At 33.8% G+C, this 17,685-nt stretch overlaps 1 pseudogene; it reads right to left on the bottom strand.

Annotated features, from left to right (window-relative positions):
• Positions 1–15,309: 15,309 nt before the first annotated feature.
• Positions 15,310–17,685, bottom strand: LOC107477963 (uncharacterized; annotated as a pseudogene).

The raw sequence follows: 17,685 nt of genomic DNA on the forward strand, positions 1-17,685 counted from the left end.
AAACTAGTATCAAAGAGGTTCGAAAAGCTAGTGAATACGTTTAAAACTCAAAAATACCATTTTTCCAAAACAGTATGCACAAATGTGATTCTTGGCAAACTCGCGTACGTGAGCATTTTCCGCGTACGCGAGTACTCAAAACCAAGGGGCGCCTTACATACGCGTGAACATCGTCGCATACGCCTACCTTCAAAACTTAACTTTTCATGCGTATGTACGATTGTAAAACTTGGAAAAGTCGCATACGCATCTACCTCATGCGTATCCGAGTGTATGAAACAGAGAAGATTCTCGCATACGCATGCATGTGTCCGCGCACGAATGCATCACTTTTCTTAGAAAAACTGTTAAATCTGCAGAATTCCTTGTTTTGTATACCCAACTTCGAACGCGCATAACTTTTCCGTTAAAAATTGTTTTTAATTTGTTTTTTGGACGTTATAAACTTCACGGACCCAATTTTCTTTCAAAATAAGTTTCACAAAATTTAAAAGTCCGATAGCCAAGTTATGACCCGCCAAGTTGGTCAAAAATCTATTTTTACCAAAAATCTTAAAACCTCAAATTCGCCAAACTCTCAATTTAAAACAAATGTTTTACAACCAAATCAGTCCTAATATCCATAAATCATGTTCACATACTTTCCAACTATTCTACAACCTTCCAACATATAAATGCATCAATTTCATTCAACAATTTCCATTAAACTCAACTTTTTAACAAAATTTACAAAACCTCTAACTTTTCAAATTCTCAATTACAAATCCACACATTCACAACCAAAACAACTCCAATGTCCCTAAACATGTTCATAGACTACTCTCTTACACTATACATGTCAACCCACACAATTCACCCAATCTATTTCAAGTCAATATCACAAAATCATCATCAATTGTCAACAACCCAACAATCATCATCAATATCTTATACTCCATAAACTTAGAACTCATCACATACAAATTCATATACTCATCATACGGAAATCATATCAATATCCCAAATACACAATTCAATCACAATCCATTCAATTCATTCCTATCTTAAGGTCTTCTAGTCTAAGTTTTTACGTGACATTAAATATTAACTATGAGAAACCAAAACTATACCTTAGTCGATTCCTCCCTAAGCCAGTAACTCCCCAAAGTGCCTCCCTTCTCAAGTTTCAAGTCACAATTTTCCAACTCCACAAGCTCCAACACCGGAATCTCGTTCTAAACCACTAAATTGGACTCCAAGATAACATGACGCACAATTTAACTCACACAATATCACAATAATCAACATAGAGCTCACTAAATCACCAATTCGCAATGGTTAGGGTTTTTTTTACTATTATCTATGGGTCAAATGGATAAAACCTATTGATTACCCGCTGCTAGAGTTTATCTAAACTATCAAAATTATTCAATTCTTCAATACAAAAACCTAAGATTTTCGAAATTGGAGAAAGAGAGGATGAGTGAGAAAACTCAATCTACTTACCACTTTGTTTAGATGGTTTTGAAGAACTCGCTGTGGTAGTCGCGTGGCCGCAAACGGTGTGGCGATCGAAACTCCGGATTGAGAGATATGTGAGATTGAAGATCAAAGTGACAAGGGTTTGTGTTTTTCTTGTTCACCCTTGCCCCCCCGTTTCAGCGTGCTCAATGTGAATTTTTTTTGGGAGAGAAGGTGGCTGAACTTGCTTTATATATGTTGGACTATGGGTCCTATTTGGGTATGTCTAACCGATTCAGTCCGTTGACGCTGTTTTCGGCCAAAATCTTTAAAGTTATGGTTAAAATTTGTATTTTAATTATTTCTACCATTCTAATTTATCAACTTTAATTTTTTAATATTTTTGAATAATAATTAATTTATTAGTTAATTATTTATTAATTTTCATGATTTTGCAGAAAAAGTAGTGACCTAAAAACTCGGCCTGCACAAATTAGCTACGGATAAAGTGTGGTAAAATTATATTTTTTATTTAATTATTTTTTTTACCGATGGTATTAAGTGTGAAAAATAATGTATAAACTGTGACTCTTTAAAGATCTCCACGATATTTGAAATTGTGACTAATAAACCGAAAGCTGTAACAAACTGAGTATTAGTCACAAATATTTTTTCGTGACTAGTGTATGATTGTTACCGTTTTTATGAATTTTAACCACCTTTTTTTCGTAGCTAAATTCTTATTTCTTGTGTTGCATGTGCTCTTGAGGAAGATAAGAAGCTAATTGCTTATGTTACTAGGTATGGCTGCTGGAATTGGAGTCAACTTCCAAAATTTACAGGTAATATATATTTATCTATACTATTTGCAAATCACTTTAATGTATTCATTCAAATGGTGCAGCTAGCACGCAATAATTTGTAGCGGTCTTAAATCAATTATATGAAATTCTTCTTAATTTTTCAGGCCTAGCAAGGTGTGGGAAGAGTTGCAGGTTGAGGTTGAGGTGGCTGAATTATTTAAGTCCTAATCTCAAAAGAGGGAACTTCATTCAACAAGAAGAAGATATTATCATCAAATTGCACAATAAACTCGGCAATAGGTAATTAAGTAATAATAATAATAATCTGAAGCTAACTCCTCCGCAAGTTTTAATTCCGGGAATAAATATTAGGACTAATAAACTAAATGAAAAACGTTCTAAGTATTACCAATTTTTAAGCAGGCAATATTAATAGAAAAAATTTCTTTAATTAACATTAAAATAAAAAATATAGAAAATCTTGTTTTAATTAGTCAAGCGAGCTTTTTTTTTATTTATTGTAAGATGAGAAATAATAGGGGTCAAAACTTTTTATTAATTTTAGTCAATACTTTGAGTTGATACTTTATTTTTATATTATTAAAATTTAGACTTAATCTTTAATATTTAGAATTGACTATAGATTAGTAAAAAATAATAAATCTTTTTGTTATATATATCACATTGCTCTTGTAAATTTATTCGTTTAATCCTTTTTTTTTAAATTTAGGGAGTTTACAGTTAGAATTTAGAATATAGAATTTAATATTCAAATTTTATAATTTAAAATTAAAAAATTATTGTTTTTGGAAAAAAATAGTTCTTGTTATAATTTATAGTCATCAATTAGTCATTAGTAGTGTTTTTAATGGTATGAGATTATATTTAATGATGTTGAATTACTCACTTTTCTTTTACTGGTTAAGTGCTGACCAAATTTTAATAAAATTGCTGGCTCTTAAACTTTTCAAATTATAAACCGTAAACTTTATATTATTATTTTTCTAGCCTTATGGGTGGTATTAATTAAAGAAAAATATAGGGAGACAATGAAAATACTAAATGAATAATAAATATATCGAATGTTCAATTTAATAGGTATGTATATGATTATGTTGATTCTTAATTAAGTGGTATTAATTCATATGATTTTGTTGGTTATTATTGATGGCTTGATGTTAATGAATTCTCCCTTCAATTGTACTAGTGTAGATGGTCTGATCTTCAATTGCGTCTGAATTACCAGGAAGAACTAACAGATAACGAAATCCAGAACTATTGGCACATAACGCTCAAGAAGCGCACGCTTGCAACAAAAAGAAGAAGTTACTAGTAATAATAATAATAACAATAAAGAATCATCCAAATCGTCATCATCACAAAAAGAAGAAGTTACTAGTAATAGTAATAATAACAATATAACAATAAAGAATCTTGATCTTGATCCTTCAGAATGCACTACTACCCCATCATCACCACTATCTTCTTCTTCTAGTGACGAATTTTCTTCTGTAACCACTTCAGATCACAATAATAACACAACAGCGAGTGATGAACAAATTTCTCACCAAATAATAACAAAGGAAAAGGTGTCAGACAATGATAATAATCATCACTTTAAAAGTCCGGATTCTGCAGTGAAGAAGATGCTAGTGATGCCAATTTTGATTATCACATACTATCCATGATTCAAAATTTTTTGTCACAGCCATATATGACCGACGACATCTCACACATACAATAACATGATAATACGTATTCTAATGAATAAACATTTCATATAATTGGGATTAATTGTTTCTTGATGGGTCAATCATCATTGGTGACTGACGATTGATACAAGCTGTACGCTAATATTGTTATGTTAATTATACCATGTTGGCAGTGATGTGCAGTTATATTATTATTATTATTATTATTTAATTGGGTCCTTACACTTTTTTTTCTTTTATTTAGATCCTTATACCAATTCTTTTTATTTTAGTTGGGTCCCTATAAAATTAAGCCAATTACTACTAAAAGGGATTTAATTGAAAAAAAAAATTTACTGCAGGGACTCAATTAAAAAGAAAAAAAGTATAGAGACCTAATTGAAAATTTTACGAAACTATAGGGACCAATAGAATAATTAAACCTTATTATTATTATTAGGTGAATGTTATTCTATCCTCTCTAAAGTAACATGTAAATTACCTTTTCTTGATATGTTACATTTTAATTTGATGTTTATTTTAATACATTTGTTATATATTTATTAAAATATTAATTTAAAATTTTTTTTATATTAACTAAATTCTAAACTAAAATATTGATGTGACAAATTAATAATAGAAACACAAATTAGCATTACCGTTAAAATTTTCAATTTGAAAAGTTTATGGTGTCAAGTAAATCTTTAAATTTAAAATTTATTCTGTGCAATTTAATTTTGAATTATATGAAAAAAAAGAAAAAATTAAAACACTTTATATCTTGTTTTTAAAAATTAATGTAACTAGTTTGTAATTATTTTTTATGAAAATTTAGATTTTTATTTAATTTTTATTAGAAACTAGAGATTTTGTATGAAAAATAAAAGAATAATATATAACATTATTTTTCAAATATTTTGTTAAATTTTTTATAAATTTTAATGACCCAAAATCAATTTCTTATTTTTTATTTTATTAGATAAATTAATCATCTAATAAATTTTATTAAAAATTTAAAATAAATAAATACTTATTAAAATATAATTTAAGAGAATAATTTACGTATTAATTTAAAGAGGATATAATAACATTTATCTTATTATTATTATTATTATTATTAAAGGCCGCAATAGCTCTCTCAACGATAATCATTGATCAAAGAGATTACTTTTATATTCAATCCTTATCTGCGATACTCTACTTTTCTTTGGATATAATAACGAAATTAAATATATATTTTAAAGGGTAAATTATATAAACAAATTAAATAGAAATTAATATTATCCTAATATCTTAAAATAAAATGAATTATGTTTATATTTTGATTCAAAACATAAAATCTAGTAAAAAAAAAGTTAAGAATTCATTTAATAAAGGCGGCTATTTTTACCCAATAACAGGAGATTAATTATGCTTATTTGAATAAGTAACCAACTCTTAAAATATCTCCTACTATTTTTTTACTTTATTTTGAAAGGAAATCTTAACAAATCTCAAGAATAAGGAACAGCCATCCACCATAAAAGGTAAAATTACTCTAAAGAGGTGGTTATCTTTTTACTATAAATATACTGACAAAATCAGAGACAAAGCTAGAAATTTTTTTGGGAAGGGCCAACATGAAAAATATAAGTTAAGAAGAGAGAAAAATTAAAAATTAAAAAGGGGTCAAACTAAAAAATTAGAGAATTATACAAACAAATTATTAATTTTGGAGGGTCGTTGCCCCCTTCCTTCTAACGTGGCTCCGCCACGAGACAAAACCTCAGGTATATTCAGGTCTCCAATCTACTAAAAGTCTTCTTAAATCCTTATTAACTTAAGTATCGAAATCTCTTATAGGTACCCCCTCCTTATTATGAGGAACTCAGACGGCGACATCTCGACTCCCACACAAGTCGGACGCTGTCTCAAAAGGTGTCTAGACCTTACGTCTAGACCCAAAAGCAATTTAGTTTCAGGTAACCTTCGAAACATTAGCACCGATGTTGGGGACCTAGAAGTCTACACTACGTATGGCAGACAACTAGTATGAAAACGGTCATATGGCATCTGAGTCGGAACCAGAGCCCCACAACGATGACCTGACGCTTGCATTACCTCTATCCCTGGAGAGAACAAATACGCCCACACAGGGAGGGAACGTCAAAAAACCATCATCGCGGAAGTCCATCCACCTAAAGACGAAGAAGCTCCACATCCGACGGAGATATTAGGGTTGGTTCACGGCCATCGCAGCCGATTAGAATGACTCAAAAAAGAGGCTGAACAACAATGAGAAGCAGAGAGAGAATTACGAAAAGAAGTACGATGATGAAAAGGGCCGGAGGAAAAGTTCTCTAAGTTAGAAGCCAACCTTCGAAGACATAGCAATCGAGCAGATCGGGAGAAAAGCCCTCTTGGAGGGGAAGATCCATTCATTAAAGAGATTATGCAAGTCCGGGTTCCTAGAAATTTTAAGACACTCGACATGGATCTTTATGACGGAACGACCGACCCGAGGCATCACCTCAGTAATTTCAAAAGTCGGATGTACCTAGCTGATATTCTCAATGCAAATCGTTGCAAAGCCTTCCCAACATCACTGACTAAAGCAGCAATAAAATGGTTTGACAACTTATCTCCTAGGTTAGTAACTTGCTTTGATGACCTGGTAAGGAAGTTCCTTATCCGATTTTCAATTTAGAAAGATAAAGTCAAGCACACTCCAAGCCTGTTCGGGGTCAAATAAGAAGGCGGATAGACACTCCTGAAGCGATAATAATGGGTTTGGCTAATAGCCTTAAAGAAGGGCCATTCTCCCAATCCATATCCAAGCGACACCCGACTTCCTTGTATGAAGTACAAGAGCAGACAGAAAACTGCATCAACATGGAGGAGAATTTCCGACTTAGAAAGCCTCCCCAAGACCAAAGTTCTCCTACCAAGATTAGGACAATGAGAAAAAAGCTAAGAAAAAGGAGGAATATAATTCGAAAAAGCCTCGAAGATATCACAACTACATCCCACTCCGAATCTCTCTTGTAGATGTTTATAGGGACATATGTCACACCTAAAAGCTTCCACCTCCTTGGCCCATCAAACACAAAAGGGCTGAAAGTTGGACAGAGTATTACGAGTACCACAAGCTGTATGTGCATTCTACAAATAATTATTATGACTTAAAGAATGTCATAGAAAATCTGGCCAAGGAAGGTCGGCTAGAAAGGTACTTGGTCGAGAGGTCGGACGACCAAAGAAAGAGGAAAAGAGATGATGATGACGGAGGACGGCGAGATCAACCCCACAAACTCTTGAGAGACACATACACATGATAAATGGAGGGTTTGCACGAGGAAAAATCATTAAATCCTCACGTAAAAGGCATCATAAAGAAGTATACCAAGTCGGGAAAGACAACAGAGTTTCTGATTTATCCACAATCTCATTATTTTGAATTCTGCTTGTATTTTGTTTCGATTCCTCTCCTTTTTATTTTGGAAAACTTTAATGATGTGATGTAAATTTTTTTTTTGAAACATTGCCTATAGAGGCTTTGATGTATTTTGGAAGAGATAAGACTGTTATCAACTGTTTTTACTGATGTAACTCTAGCCGACCTAAACTTCGCAGGTCGTGATTAGTGGCTATCATACATACATACATACATACATACATACATACATACATACATACATACATACATACATACATACATACATACATACATTTCTTCTACTCCTTTTCAGACTTCTCGTTTAATAAATTCTTCTCATTATGTAAGTATTATAACTTCATCTTGAATCGTACCGCCTTATTATCATTGATTTATAACTCAAGCATAAGAATATGAATGTTAGGGTGTTATAGCGCGCATGAAAGATGGCTCCTCAAACAGATGTTGGTTTGTTAGTGCATTTGCCACTTCTGCCACATCTGTCTCTATAATGCCGTCAGCTTGATTTTCGTCTCCATCTGGACCAACAACTTCATAGTTGCTTTTAAACTCTTCCTCACTATACTATTGTAATCTTTTTGATCAATATTTCGGTCGGCTTCAAATTGTTCAAACTCAATATAAAACTCAATGAACGATATCTAAGGACGACTTTAAATATATATTGAAAACATCTCTTGCATGCTCGCTTCATCAGTTATATATTTTGTTTGAAATTGAACGAATCCACCAAATACCAATATAAGATACCTGTATAAAATACATGACACTCTCCTTGACATCTGAGAATCTATCTTCTCACAAATTACACCTTTAAATTCTTTAAATGAGAGTGTGAATAAAATAATAATATCTAACGGATTCTCACATGCAAATTAAATTTCACTCATTCAGATATTTGTAACAAAATTTGACCATAATAATATACTTTTAACACAACTCTATTATTCATTTTTTTTACTTACATCAAAATGAGCTTCACGGTAATTATTTGAAGAGTACTGTCAGGGAGCCAATGGCCTAAGCGTACAATATGTACAATGGGCTAAATCTTTGGTCCATGAATAAAATAAACATCACCCATACTATCCAGAATAACCATTTGCATACTCAGGAATAATAAACATCTTATGTCATATAACCACTCATCCAAAAAGTTTAAGCTGATTTTAGGGTTCACCAAGAATCGAACTCTTGATCTTTCGAATCTAGAACCTTAATACCATATTATGAAACCACTCATCCCAAAAGTATAACATGATAGAATAATGTAATACTAATGGTCATATTTCTGATATTTTCTAAACCTCTATTATACACATCGTACGCTTAGGCCATTAACTCCATATACTTTCTCTTATTTGAAATGCACACAAAAATTTGTCAACTGAAAATCCTGTTGTGTATATATATAACTATACAAATTGGTTAATCTGATTTTTATTTAGAAATTAAAATTTTTTTTAATACAAATCAGCCGGTCCGATTTATTCCTTATTCAAATAAAAAAAGATTAAAATTACTGAAATCGGACTTACGGAGAATTCAAAATTTTTTCTCTGATTTGTCTATCATCTTTCACCAACATAGAAATTAGACAGTCGAATTTTTTCTACACAAATTTCAAAACAAAACTGCCACATCAACATCTAATATACATCCAACCTCATAACGACGCATAACCCACATACATTCTTCATATTGAAAAAAATGAGCCTGTTATTGTTTCTCGTACATTTTTGTTAAATATACGTTTGCCATAATATATAGGGTATATATGTATACATATTATTCCTCATCGATCATATATAAAAAGTTATGATGAATTGATGATATCATATGCTCACGCATTTGCGCGTTAAAAATAGCGTCATCTAACAATACTTTTAACAGTTCATGAAGCAAATTGCCAGATCTAATACGAGATTCCTTGTAAAATAGATAATTATTTTGATTTAATTTTTTTTTAAGTTTGCAAGAGTATATTTATATTCGTTCTTCACATGTGGAAATTTGTACGGGAAATAGTTCCCCTTCATCTTTTAGAATAATAAGGTGCCTTTCATACGCTAAAAATATATCATACATGCGACCATTTCAATCCGCCAGGCGCCAAGGGCCAATTGAGTGAATCATTTGATATTAAAGAATAAATACTTAAATAGTAACATAATCAATCAGTTCAGTCATTTTGGTAAGCACAATTATTATATTTATTTTATCATTTTTCTTGGAAACTTACATTGCGAGGTTCACGTTTAATTATCTATCCCAGGTGGGAATGTGATTAAATATAAGACCAAAAAGGTTGATAAGCGCAACTATTTAAAGTTTAAACAAGTACTAACACTCTGGCCATGAAAGATATAATATTAACAAATATGACCATGTAAAATTTAACATTAAGTTGTAAGTATAAAAAGTGGCTTCTTTTAGACAAATTTAACGGATCATCAACTATACAGTAACAATGTAGTAATAAGTGGCTTTGAGAGACAAAAAATTTTAATATAAAAATTATAATAATATTTATATTAAAATAAAATAAATAAATATAATTATTTTAAAATTTATTACTAATATGACAATAAATAACTATATAGACAGATATTATATTATACATTAATAAATTTAAAATTAAAATTATAAAATAAATAATTATATAGATAAAAAAATTAATGTTACTACCATTATTTCTAACATTAAAATTGTAAAATCTTGTTAATAATGAGAATAATAATGATAATAAGAATGAGATTTTAATTTGTATAAATAAGCTAATAAAACTTTTAATTTGTGAAAGTTTATTGAAGTCCAAGTTTAAGAGATTAATGTTTAAAATTAAAAATAATTGAATAAATACAGAAAGTGAGAGTTGATTCCACAAACTTAAGATAAAAATGTAAGAGATAAATATTCTTTTTAGCCTCTAACTTTTTTACCGTGAGATATATTGCACTCTAATCATCTTTAAACTTCAACCTAGCCCCCACCCATTAGTAAAATTGGACAAATCGACCCCTACAATCGGTTGGTTACAGGTTGTCCGTCTGACATGTTAAGTGTGTGCCATGTGTCAACTCTAAATAATTACAAGGACTAAAAACTCCGTTCTTACAAAAAAAATCAAAAATAAAAAGAAAAAAAATAAAAAAACCCTCATCTTCTATGTTTTTTGAACAAAAGAGCTCAACACAATAGTGGAGCGGAACACTAACAAACATAAAGAACATGTAAATACAATAAACAGAATACTATCCCTAGTGTCATCTCCGACATTGCCATCAACAACAAAAGGGGTCCAAACTACACCACTTTGTATAACTAACTAAGAATTTCTGGAACACCTCTTCTGTATTGCCTTCCTTGTTATTGAAGATATGCTCGTTTCTCTCTAGCCAAACGTTCCAAATAATCGAGAAAAAACATATGAGCCACTTGTTGCGCTCTCCCTTTCTGTTAGCAACACCTGTCCAACTCTTGAAGTGTTCTTTTAGTGAACCCGGAATAGACCACAATCTCCCAAAGTCAGATAGCCATTGACACCATACCTGCCAAGTAAACTCACAGTCCAGAAATAAGTGGTGAATATATTCAACATCTTTGTTACACAACACGCATATGTTATCACCATGACTAATAATTCCCATTCTATGCAATCTTTCTCTAGTATTCACTCTTTCTATCAAAGTAAACCAAATAAACAACTCCACTCGTGGCGGAATCAAGCCTTTCCAAATGATTTTGGTGAAGCTGTAGCTGGTTATTTCCTCTGGGAGAGATTCTGACTGCATCACTTGCACAAAAGAGTTAGTTGAAAATATACCTTCCTTGTCGAACTTCCAAACAACTCTATCATGCTTATCATGTGCTAGCTTAATAGGCCTTAAAGTTTCATGTAACTGATCTACTAATTCCAACTCCCATTGGTATAACTCTCGCCGCCACTGGAAGTTCCAAATCCACTCTAATCCATCCCAAAATTCACAATTTCCTATAACATATCCTTTTTTGTTTGAAACAGAGAAAAGCCTCGGAAAACTCATCTTTAGCGAACCACTTTGTAGCCAGACATCTTCCCAGAATCGAGTCCTCCTTCCATCACCCACCTCCATAGATAACCCTGCAATCATCTTATTTCTCACATTACTATCCCTGATCTGCAATTGGCAAATATCCCTCCATCGGCTCCCTCTAGTAGGTAATGTCTGAGCCAATATCATCACATTGGGGTTCAAGTCATAGCAAGAGCACACGATCTTCTTCTATAAAGGACACTCCTCTTTTGAAAACCGCCACCACCACTTGAAAAGAAGTGCAGTGTTTCTAATCACTGCATCACCCACCTCCAGCCCACCCATCTTCTTAGGTGCCTCAACCAACTCCCACTTAACAAGTGCCAAACCTTTTCTACCTTCCTCCTTACTCCACAGGAATCTCCTCTGCAACGATATCAACTTTTCTGCCACTGCCTTCGACATTTTATACAGACTCAAGTAGTACACCGGCAGGCTATTTAATAAGATTTATTAAGGACAAGCTTACCCGCTTTATTGAGTACTTTTGCCTTCCACAAGCTGAGCTTCTCCTCAACCTTGTCAATTACTGGTTTCTAAGTCCTAACCAGTCTTGGATTTGCTTCTAAAGAAATGCCAATATATTTGACTGGAAGGCTGGCCTCCTTGCATCCCAATAAGTTGTACATATTGTAAGACCACTGCTGTTTGCAATTTATTGGGATTAAACTTGATTTATCAAAGTTAATGGTTAACCTTGACATCATCTCAAAACATCCTAGCAACCTGGTATAGTTCCTGATGGTCTCCTCCTTTGGTGGATAGAATAATATAGTATCCTCTGCAAACTGTAGATGTGATAACTCAATATTGACCTTTCCAATCAACAGTGGCAGAATACGTTTGTTCCTAACTGCCTCCCCTATCATCCTATGCAGAACATCAACAACCAGAACAAACAGAAATGGAGATAGTAGATCACCTTGTCTCAAGCCCCCTCTCCATCTTAAACGGTTTAGATGGTGAGCAATTAATCAGGATCGACATAAACGCTGTACCAACACACTCCTTCACTCATTCCTTCCATCTCCAGCCAAAGCCCATCTTCTGTAGCACAATATCTACAAAACTCTATTTTACCCGGTCATAAGCTTTCTGGAAATCTAGTTTAATGATTGCCGCTTTCTTCTTCCTTGTCTTTAACCAGTGCACTGTTTCACATGCAATAAGAGCCTCATCATGTATTTTTTGATCCTTCACAAATGCACTCTGAGTCTCCCTTACCAGACCTGGAATGACTGATCTGATCCTCCTAACCATCAACTTGGAGATTACTTTATAAATACAACCTACCATGCTGATCGGCCGAAGGTCCTTGATCTCTTTTGCTCCGGTGAACTTAGGTGCAAAGGCCACCCAAGTAATATTGGATTCAGAAGGCAATCTTGACTATCGAAAGAAATCTAGAACAACTGCCATGAACTCTCTCCCAATCTCATCCCAGCACTTCTTGATGAAATTCATCATGTTATACCCATCACTCCTTGGAGCTTTGGATGATTCACAATCCCGAACAGCTTCTCTAATCTCCTCCATTGTCGGCATTCTCTCCAGAACTATCGAGTCTTCTTCATTAATCTGATTTACCAGTCCGTCCCTGAAACCCACAACCGGTGATCTCTCCTGGTGATACAGATCTTTATAAAAATTTCTGATAGCAATCTTGATCCGAGCTTGATTTCTTATCAACCTTCCGTTGATTACCAGTACATCAAGTCTATTGTTTCTTCTTCTCGCCGATGCCAAGTTATGGAAGTACCTGGTGTTCTTATCCATATCCTTTGCATGCTTGGAGCGCGACATCTGCTTTCAGTGTATTTCTTTTCTGACATATCACTGCTTACAACAACTTACTAGAGCCTTCCTTCTAGCCTCCATAGTACCATTATAGACCCCACTTCCTACCAACTTGTCTATCTTCCTAATTTTCTCCTCAAAGCGCTGAATTTTCTTGTCCATGTCACCAAATTTCTCCTTATGCCATCTTCCCAAAGGCAATTTTAAAGCCTTCAGCTTTTCGGTGAACTATACCTCACCAAGATTCCTCCATTCTTCTCTGACCAATCTTAGGAAACCGTCATGTGTAAACTAGGAATCTAAGCTATGAAAGGGTCGAGAACCACCTCTGAATATAGTATCCTCCACTATGATTGGACAGTGATCTGACAGGCCTCTCGACCCCCTTTTAACCGAATCTCCGGAAACTCCTCCGTCAATTTTATACTCAGTAAAACTCTATCAATGCGACTGCAAGAGTGGCCTCTAAACCATGTAGATTTATGATCATATAATGGTAGATCCACTAACTGCATGTCTTGTATCCAACACTTAAAATCTTCTGCAGACCCTGTTAACCTGTCCGGACCTTTCCTCTCTTCCACCTGAGTAACCTCATTAAAATCACCCATGTAGCATATTGGAACTTGACATAGACCAGCTATAAAGCTTAGTTCCTCCCACACAACAAGTTTTTCCATTCTAGTATGAGCCCCATATACCAAACAGAAAGCACAAGGAAAATTATTTTTCAAATAGACTCCTTCAACACATAACCATCTCTCCACTTTGTAACAGTTATTCATTCTAAATAGCATGACATCCCACATTAACAACAGCCCTCCAGACGTGCCATCCGAACCTACATACTCCCACCCCACAGCATCGCTCCCCCAATAACATATTACATCAAACTTAGTCACAACTTGCATTTTAGTCTCAATCAAACCTAACATATTCAGCTTCTATTTATTTTTTAGATCTTTAACCATACTCAGCTTATCAACTCCCCAAACTCCCTAACATTCCAAGAGCTAAAGAACATTTTAAACTTTTGTTACACACCTTTTTGAGTTTTCTCGGTCTGCATCGACGGGCCTTTTCTTTCTGCTTAGTCAATCTTCTCTTTTGGGCAAGCGCCTCATTCTGTGCTTGTAGAATTGCCATTATGTTGTCATCTTTATCGCACTGAACTGTTCTGAATTCTACTGCCAGCTCTCATGCCTTTTTATTTTCGACCATTTGCTCTTCTCTTTCCTGAGTCGTACCACCACTGAGTCCCTGGTTCCCGGATTCAATATCCATGCCTGCCCCATTATCACCATTGCCCTCATCAAGCCTAGCAGAAGCCAGAGTCATAGCATTTTAAACCCTCCTCTTCTCTTCTCCTCTTCTTCCCATTTTCTTCCTCATCTTTTTCTCCTTTCTCTTCACCAGTCACCATCATCATCGAGCTTCACCTTCACAACCATTACCGCGCCACCACCATCGTCGAACCATCTCTTTTCTTCTTCCTCTTCCTTTTCTCTTCCTCTTCTTCTTCTCTTTTTCTTCCTTCATCGTGCCATCTCCAGAACCACCATCTTCTCCCTTTGTTTTACTACCAACAGTCGCCACCACTATGGTTCCCTCTTCCTCCTCTTCTTTTCCTTCTTGTCCTCGTCCAACCTCCCTTAATAGTTCACTACAAATCTTCTCAACGTCACCAAGATCTTCGCCATCCTTATCGTCTTTTGCGCCGCTACCACTAACAACTCTCCTTTTTTAATTGGTACTACGTCCAGAGTCATTTGCCCATGCCTCGTCCTCCGCAAGTGTTACAAGAGTTTCCATGTAGCATCTGGTGAGGCATTCAAGTTCGTTGCTAAGGTTTTTCGGTTATTCCAAATTTTGTTAATGATATATGGATTATTAGCTTTATGCAGTGGCGGAGCTTGAACCAAAATTTTGGGGGGCCGGAAATTTAACATAAAAATTTAATAATAATATTTATATCAAAATAAAATTTATAAATATAATTATTCTTTAAGTTTGTTACTAAAAAGATAATAAATAAATAATTCTATAGATAAAAAATATAAAATAGTTTATAATGGTACTCTTCGAGTTTTTAATGACTTAAAATCTTCAATAATTGAGTCAGAACTAAACTTTTCAGCAATTTCTTTCTCAATGTAAATAACCAAACTATCCGCAAGAAAGTCGTCCTCCATCTTGTTTCTTAACCTTGTCTTTATTATTTTCATTGCTGAAAATGATCGCTCTGTAGTAGCTGTAGAAACTGGAAGAGTTAATATCAGACGAATCAATCTATCAATCAAGTAATACACTTTTGACTTTTTTGTTTCTGCTAAACATCTACACAGTTCATGAATAGTTGACAAATTCTTCATTTCTGGATGCTGACGAACATCAAGAATAAAATGTTGAAGCTGAAAAGGCAAATTAATCTTCACTTGTTCAATAAAGTCTTCGGGATAGTAGCTATCAACAAGAGTAGAAATCTTAGCAATGTCAAAATTTTTGTAAGCATCCTTAGGCATGAGAGTAGAGCTCAGACTTAGTAGATCCATTGCTTGATCATTAAATCTGCTATTTAACTCTTGTAATTGCTTATCAATTGTGACTAAAAATATCTCCACTCTAAAATAATGCTCAACTGTAATATGATCTTTTTGGTGACGTGAGCGTCCTTGCCTTGCAACATAAGAAGCAGTTAAATCAGGAATTAGAATATCATGTTGCTCACAAAATGATTTCACATTTTTTAATAATTCCTCCCATCTGTCATCTCTTGGATAAGTGTTTTTGTAGAATGAACTAGTTGCACAGCATTAACTATGTCTTGAGACTGCTTTTGTAAAGCTTGACAAAGAATATCAGTTATTCCCATCATATCTTTCATCAAATGCAAGATCAATACAAACTCAAATGAGGTTAGGGTATTGTAAGCACTATTTGCATCACCACGCTGAGAATAAGTTGATCCATCAACAATAATCTTTTGTAAAACAGTCAACGTTGCACCATACATATTTATCAAACTGCAAACAGAAGAGAAATGAGAACTCCATCGAGTATCACCTGCTCGTTTCAAAGTACCAATTTGATTTACCCCTTTACCAGTTTCAAGTTCATCAATCTCTAATAAATGGACAATTTCATCTGTCTTGGCAGCATGTAACTCATCATGTCGCTTACTAGAAGAACAAATGATGTTGACGATGAAAGTCAATTTTGAAAAAAATTGATGCACAGGAATAACTTCTCTTGATGCAGCAACTAATGCAAGTTGTAATCGGTGAGCAAAACAGTGGATATAGTAAGCATAAGGACAATCTTTTAAGAATAATGCTTGTAACCCATTCCATTCTCCTCTCATGTTGCTGGCGCCATCATATCCTTGACCACGAATATTAGAGACATCAAGACCATGTCGAGAAAGAATACCGCACAATTCTTGTTTTAGAGTTAATGATGTAGTATCTTTGACATGTACAAGATCAAGAAAACGCTCTTGAATAAAACCATGTATATCAACAAATCTCAAAACAAGTGCCATTTGTTCTCTTTTGGATTCATCACGAGTTTCATCTACTACAATGCAAAACTTGGAATCTCCAATTTCTTCACAAATATGCTTTCTCACCTTGTTTGAGAGTATATGCAAGATTTCTTTTTGAATTTGATGTGAAGTATATTTAGCATTATATGGAGCATTTTCTAACACAGTTCTTGCAACTTCATCATTGTAAGATGCTATGAGTTTTATCATTTCAAGAAAATTACCTCGATTTTTTGATTCTGGAGTCTCATCATGGCCTCTGAAAGCACAAGCTTGAAATATAAGCCAACGAGTTGCATCAATGGAGGATTTTAGACGCAATCGATTCTTTTGAATTTCCTCAAAAGTATGATCCTCAATTACATTTTGGATGTGACTTGCCTGATTCAATAAATCTAGACATGCTCCAACTGCATTATTGTGTGGTGAGCAAGGATCTCCAATATGTTTAAGACAAACACAATTCTTTCCATCATTAACTTTTTTCGAATTTCTAAACCCTTTACTAATAAAAATATCTGATCCATTACGTCCACTGGGTTTTTTGCTAACCAAATAACAAAATAAACAATATGCAGCATCTTCAGAAGGTGAATACTCTAACCATGAAGGAAAAATACCAAACCAAGCATATTGAAATCGTCTTGGATGCTTCGTATAAGATAGAGGATAATTGTCAAGATGAATTTGATATGGATCCCATTTAAGATTAGCTCGTCTAATCTCATCTCTCTAGTTTAGGTAATATTGCCAAATTTGAAGCCGTTTTTTGGTTTGGGTGATATTGCCAAATTTGAAGCCGTTTTCCAGGGTCTCGTTCTAAAGAATTAAGGTCAAACTCATCAGATGCAACTCTTTGAACTTTTGAAGGTTGTATCTCACTTTTTTCGTGATTCAT

This window comes from Arachis duranensis, chromosome 3 (genome assembly GCF_000817695.3).
Source record: "Arachis duranensis cultivar V14167 chromosome 3, aradu.V14167.gnm2.J7QH, whole genome shotgun sequence".
Classification (NCBI taxonomy): domain Eukaryota; kingdom Viridiplantae; phylum Streptophyta; class Magnoliopsida; order Fabales; family Fabaceae; genus Arachis; species Arachis duranensis.